This window comes from Lutra lutra, chromosome 9 (genome assembly GCF_902655055.1).
Source record: "Lutra lutra chromosome 9, mLutLut1.2, whole genome shotgun sequence".
In the NCBI taxonomy this organism is placed as follows: domain Eukaryota; kingdom Metazoa; phylum Chordata; class Mammalia; order Carnivora; family Mustelidae; genus Lutra; species Lutra lutra.
Window position 1 is genome coordinate 100225034 of NC_062286.1, and position 6202 is coordinate 100231235.

Consider the following 6202-nt stretch of genomic DNA (forward strand, 5'->3'; position numbering starts at 1 on the left):
TTCAAAGAAATGGAACAAATAATCCTAAAATTTATAGGGAACCAGAAAACACCCCCAGTAGCCAGAGGAATGTTGAAAAAGAAAACCAAAGTTGGCAGCATCACAATTCCAGACTTCAAGCTCTATTACAAAGCTGTCATCATCAAGACAATATGGTACTGGCACAAAAACAGACACATAGATCAATGGAACAGAATAGAGAGCCCAGAAATGGACCCTCAACTCTATGGTGAACTAATCTTCAACAAAGCAGGAGAGAATGTCCAGTGGAAAAAAGACAGTCTCTTCAACAAATGGTGTTGGGAAAATTGACATCCACATGCAGAAAAATGAAACTGGACCATTTTCTTACACCACACACAAAAGTAGACTCAAAATGGATGAAAGACCTCAATATGAGATAGGATTCCATCAAAATCCTTGACGAGGACACAGGCAGCAACTTCTTCAACCTCAGCTGCAGGAACTTCTTCCTAGAAACATTGCTAAAGGCAAGGGAAGCAAGGACAAAAATGAACTATTGGGACTTCATCAAGATCAAAAGCTTTTGCACAGCAAAGGAAACAGTGAACAAAACCAAAAGACAACTGACAGAATGGGAGAAGATATTTGCAAATAACGTATTAGATAAAGGGCTAGTATCAAAAATCTATAAAGAACTTATCAAACTCAATACTCAAAAAGAACAAATAACCCAATCAAGAAATGAGCAAAAGATATGAACAGACATTTCTGCAGAGAAGACATCCAAATGGCCGAAAGGCGCATGAAAAAGTGCTCAACATCACTCAGCGTCAGGGAAATACAAGTCAAAACCACAATGAGATACCACCTCATGCCAGTCAGAATGGCAAAAATTAACCAGTCAGGAAATGACAGGTGTTGGCGAGGATGAGGAGAAAGGGGAATCTTCCTACATCATTGGTAGGAATGCAAGCTTGTTCAGCCACTCTGGAAAACAGCATGGAGTTTCCTCAAAAAGTTGATAATAGAGCTATCCTATGACCCAGCAATTGCACTACTGGGTATTTACCCTAAAGATACAAATGTAGTGATCCGAAGAGGCACGTGAACCTGAATGTTTACAGCAGCAATATCCACAATAGCCAAACTATGGAAAGAACCTAGATGTCCATCAACAAATGAATGGATAAATAAGATGTGGTACACACACACACACACACACACACACACACACACACACACAATGGAATACTATGCAGCCATCAAAAACCCCCAACTTGCCATTTGCAATGATGTGGAGGGAACTAGAGAGTATAATATTAAGCGAAATAAGTCAATCAGAGAAAGGCAATTATCATATGATCTCTCTGATATGAGGAATTTGAGAGGTAGGATGGGGGGTCGTGGGGGGTAGGGAGGGAAAAATGAAATAAGATGGGACCAAGGAGGGAGACAAACCATTAGAGACTCCTAATCCCAGGAAACAAACTGAGGGTTGCTGGAGGGGAGGGGGGTGGGAGGGATAGGGTGTCTGGGTGATGGTATTGGGGAGGATATGTGCTATGGCAATTGGTGTGAATTGTGTAAGACTGATGGTTCACAGATCTGTACCCCTGATGCAAATAATACATTATATGTTAATAAAAAAATAAATAAAGGACACCTGTCATGTAAAGCACTGTGCTGGGCACCCCAGGCCATCAAATAATCACAGAATGCAGATGTCAGCCACTCTGGCCCCTATATCTTACAGATGAGGAAACTGTGGCCCACAGTGGGGAAATACTCTGCTTGTGAGCTACTCTGGAGGAAAAAGCAGCTACAGAAAGGCAGCCTGATCTTAGACTGAACCTAGTACTAAAAGATAAAATGTAGCAACAAAGGATGTTATTGGGCCATTCAATAAAATTAGAACAAGGACTATAAATTAGAGGAACGAGCAATACACAGACACACACACACACACACACATACATGGACAGGGAGGAATGATAAAGCAAATGGGGCAAAATGTTAGTAGCAGGCAAAGCTGGGTAAAGGGTATAAAGATGTTTTTTGCACTATTCTTGCAACTGTTATATGAGTTTGAAATTATTTCCAAATAAAAGGCTTAAAAAGTAATCCTTTAAAACCCATAATAGGTTATTATTCTACATTCCTGGCAATCCAAGGATTTTTTCCTCCATATTTCTAGTGTCTTCCTATAACTGCCCAAAAATGCCAAAATACTGTTTATTTTTTGTTAATATAGACTGCTTTTCAGAGGGGCAAGCTTACTAAAATGGGTTACTGCCATCCTGGGGACGGTGGGGTATCTGGAACATAGCATGTCGAGGGGACCAACCCCATTCTATTGAGAGGCAAACTGTTGCTGGAGTTCGAGGATCACAATTATGCCTGTGGTCTTGCTCCCAAGCATAGTGCAGCTTGGTTTGGCTCTCTCCAGGACTCCCCCACTAAGCAGGGAAGGCCTCCTCTGTCCCTGTCCTTATTTGGAAGCATCCTTTCTTCAGATAGTAGTGAGAAATATGGGGAGAACATTCTTTGCTGTCAGTTATCCATGTGGAATTTCTGTTTTCCTTTTTAGCAGCAACACTTGCATCAATGTATGCCAAAAAGTAACTTGAAAACAAGTTAGCGGATGCCCACAGAGACCCAGCAGTCCTCTTTTATGCCCTCTCACACCGTGATCTGATCCCAGCCCACAACTTACAGAACCCAAGTCTGGAGCCCAGAGTTTGCAAGAAAAGCAGGCATAAGGATCAGTCCCTGACTCCCAAACCAGTCACCCCACCTACCCCCCACTGCCGATCCAGCATTGGCTGGATCAACTCAGATGGCTGAGCAGCTGCCATTTTGCCATACCTGTCTTCAGGTATAACAGCCTTGAGTCTCACCTGTAGGAGGCACAGCCAGTGTCCAGACAAGAAAGAGACTCAGAGGCCAAGCTGGACTTCTAAGAACTTGCACAGGATGAGAAACCAGACATGGGGCTTCTGGCCAGATGTATATAGCTCTTTCTGTTCTGTTTGCTTCAAATGCCAAGCCCTGAGCCATCACTGGCTTTTCCCACCTCCCATATAGAGCCTCCAGAGGTAGAGGAGTGCAGGGAGCACCCATTCATTATACTACAAAGAAGGCAGAACCTGCCTCTGATAAGAGACAAGACCCTTGAGACCAAAGCCCATTTCCTCTGAATACCATTCCAAATGGTCCAGAACTGGGGAGTACTGGTGTTGCCCTCAGGTTACCACCCCAGTTCTACTGAATAACCTGCTAATGGACAACAAGAAGACTCAGATGGAATGGATTTGTGGGGTCTTGAATGGGCATTGTGTAAAGGTATTAAGAGACTTGAGGATGTGGGATGCCATCATAGCTCCCTTTAAGGTGACTATTAGAAGAGGAAGAAGGGGGGCGCCTGGGTGGCTCAGTGGGTTAAGCCTCTGCCTTCAGCTTAGGTCATGATCTCAGGGTCCTGGGATTGAGCCCCGCATTGGGCTCTCTGCTCAGCAGGGAGCCTGCTTCCCTTCCTCTCTCTCTGCCTGCCACTCTGCCTACTTGTGATTTCTGTCAAATAAATAAATAAAACCTTTAAAAAAAAGAGGAAGAAGAAGAAGAAGAAGAAGAAGAAGAAGAAGAAGAAGAAGAAGAAGAAGAAGAAGAAGAAGAAGAAGAAGAAGAAGAAGAAGAAGAAGAAGAAGAAGAAGAAGAAGAAGAAGAAGAAGAAGAAGGAGAGGAGGAGGAGGAGGAGGAGGAGGAGGAGGAGGAGGAGGAGGAGGAGGAGGAGGAGGAGGAGGAGAAGAAGAAGGGAAAGAAGGTCCAGACCCTCTCTGGCCTATAACACCAAGACAGTGAGCACTTGAAATGCAGGACCTCACTGGGGAATTCAAAGTAAAAGGAGAGAAGGGTGCTTATTTAAACTATTAAATAACATATATGACATAGGAAGGACTAGGAGAGAAAAGGTCCCAGAATTTTCCAAAGAAATTTCACTAGGATGGAAACCCTGAGACGAGCAGCTTGCCGTGGCAGCAGGCTGTGGGGGGTGGGGTGGTAGGGGGGAGGCTGGAAAACTTAGAAACAGCTGTGGGAGAAGACCTCCTGGCAGGCCTGCCACCTTTGCTCTCGTGGAGGGAAGGAGATGGGGAACCCACAGCCAGCCCTCACGCTTTGAGTCCTCAGAGCACCACAGGGGCCTCCCCTGCTCCCAACCCGACAAGAAGCCAGAAGCAAAAGCACATGAGTCAGCCTCGAGGAAGTCCAGAGAAGGGCAGAGGAGGGGTCTGGACAAGCGAATGGGAAGTAACACATCAAAGATGGAATGAGTGGCAAGAAAAGGGGGGTGACAACAACATGAGAGACCCAATGTGTGAGAAGGGCACCATACAGTGTCATGGCAGCAGTCTAGTGGGGCCTGCTGGCCTGGCTCTGAACCCTGACTCCACTATCTGCTGACAGGCTGATTTGGGTTAAGTTCCCGGCGGGTGACCATTTTCATGGTCTCTGATGTTTCTGTGCATCTCATGAGCACCGGTGGTGACTGCTTTGCTTAGGGATTATACTTCTGAGGATGTTTAAGTAGCAAACAGCCTTGGAAGAGACAGTGTGTCTCTCTCCCAAGGCATTATGAAAGATTTGGCTTTTCTGGATCCTTTTGTAGCATGGCCTGCTGCATGTGAGGTGTCACCTGACACTCTGACAGATGACACAGAGTGCAGGAGAGCAGGGGCTGGCCCAAGTACTGCCATGAGCAACAAAGCTCAGCCCTATCACACACTGGGTTATCCTGCCTGCTGCCAGGACACTGGACTACCTCTGTCACTCTGTAAACAGAGCTAGATCTGAGATGCTTCACAGCTCTTGACAGCTCACTTTTCTGAGTCTCAATTTCTCCAGCTGTAAAGTGGGAGCAACAAAAGGGCTGTGGGGATGATACACATAAAGGGCTTAGACTAGTTTTCAGCCCTGGATACATGCTCAAATTAAGAGTTATTTTAGGGGCACCTGGGTGGCTCAATCAGTTAAGTGCCTACCTTCATTCAGTTCAGGTCATGATCCCAGGGTCCTGGGATTGAGCCCTGCATCAGGCTCCCAGCTCAGCGGGAAGCCTGCTTCTCCCTCTGCCTGCTGCTCCCTTGTTCATTCTCTCTCTCTCTCTCTCTCTCTCTCGCTAGCTCTGTCAAATAAATAAAATCTCTTCCCCAAAAAGTTATTTTATCTACTCCTGTAAGGCAAATGTTTCAAACTTCAAAAGAGCAAAAGAAACATCATAAAGGGGGACTTGAAGCTCATGGTGGGTGAAGAGACAGACTTACGAGGATCTCTGAACGAACTGAAGTTTCAAAAGTCCTTAAATAACTTACAGATGGGATTATAGAACACACTTACCACTCATAACTCCAAAAAATAATCTTCTGAAATGAAAAGAGGGGAGAGAAGACCAAAAACGCCAAAAATTCTGGACACAGGAGACAGGCCAGTGAGATGCGGGTTCCTGAAAACATTCTAGAATTGATGATGAAACAGATGGTCTGTAAGCCTACGGTAAAGAACACAGCAAACACTGGAAGCCTGCACAAGTTCACAAGTAACAAGCTGCGCTGTCCTAATATTTCTTCTGACAGGATTATCGGGTTAATCACTAAAATACCATAAAAACAGAATAGCATGACTTCTGCGAGAACAGGTGATGTGGAATGGAGCAATGGGGATTGAATAAGGATATAAAGAATGCAGCTCCAGACCTGAAAGGTTTCTGACAGAGTGCCAACTCTCTCCTGTGCATCAGGGTTAGCCTGGACTTGGGCAAAGGTAGAGAGAACTTGTCTGGAGATGGCACAAAGCTGGGAGGAAGAGCCAGCATGCCATCTGAAATATTTCCACAGTCCAGAAGCATGGCCTAGCCCAACAGAAACAGAATTCAGTTCTTCGTTTGGGTTCTTCACAGACCAGACAGTGGCCATGGGATGTAAACCTGGGATTTCAGATGCCTGCAGGCTTGGGGAGCACCAGGCCAGAGCTGGGGTGCAGCTCCTGAAAGCAAACAGCTTCAGCCACAGAGCTGCATCAGCACAGGGCCATGGCCTGGCACCCTGAGCAGACACCACCACATGTCTAGCGCCTTGTGTACATCTCTCATTTAACCCTTACAATCCAGGAGTACAGATGTAGGGTGAATCTCAGAGAGCTGAAGAAACACACACACTGTCCCGAGATCACGGGTCACCTCTGTCAC

General features: G+C 45.6%; 1 protein-coding gene across 3 annotated transcripts in view; it reads right to left on the minus strand.

Moving 5' to 3' along the window:
- SCP2D1 (SCP2 sterol binding domain containing 1) overlaps positions 1–5424 on the minus strand; it is a 42252-nt gene extending 36828 nt beyond the window's left edge. For 2 of the 3 annotated variants that reach the window (XM_047747212.1, XM_047747209.1), the window contains exon 1: positions 5356–5424. The gene's annotated coding sequence lies outside the window, so the exon portion shown is untranslated. The remainder of the gene's footprint in view (positions 1–5355) is intronic. The other variant, XM_047747211.1, reaches the window with a different exon arrangement.
- Positions 5425–6202: the final 778 nt, after the last annotated feature.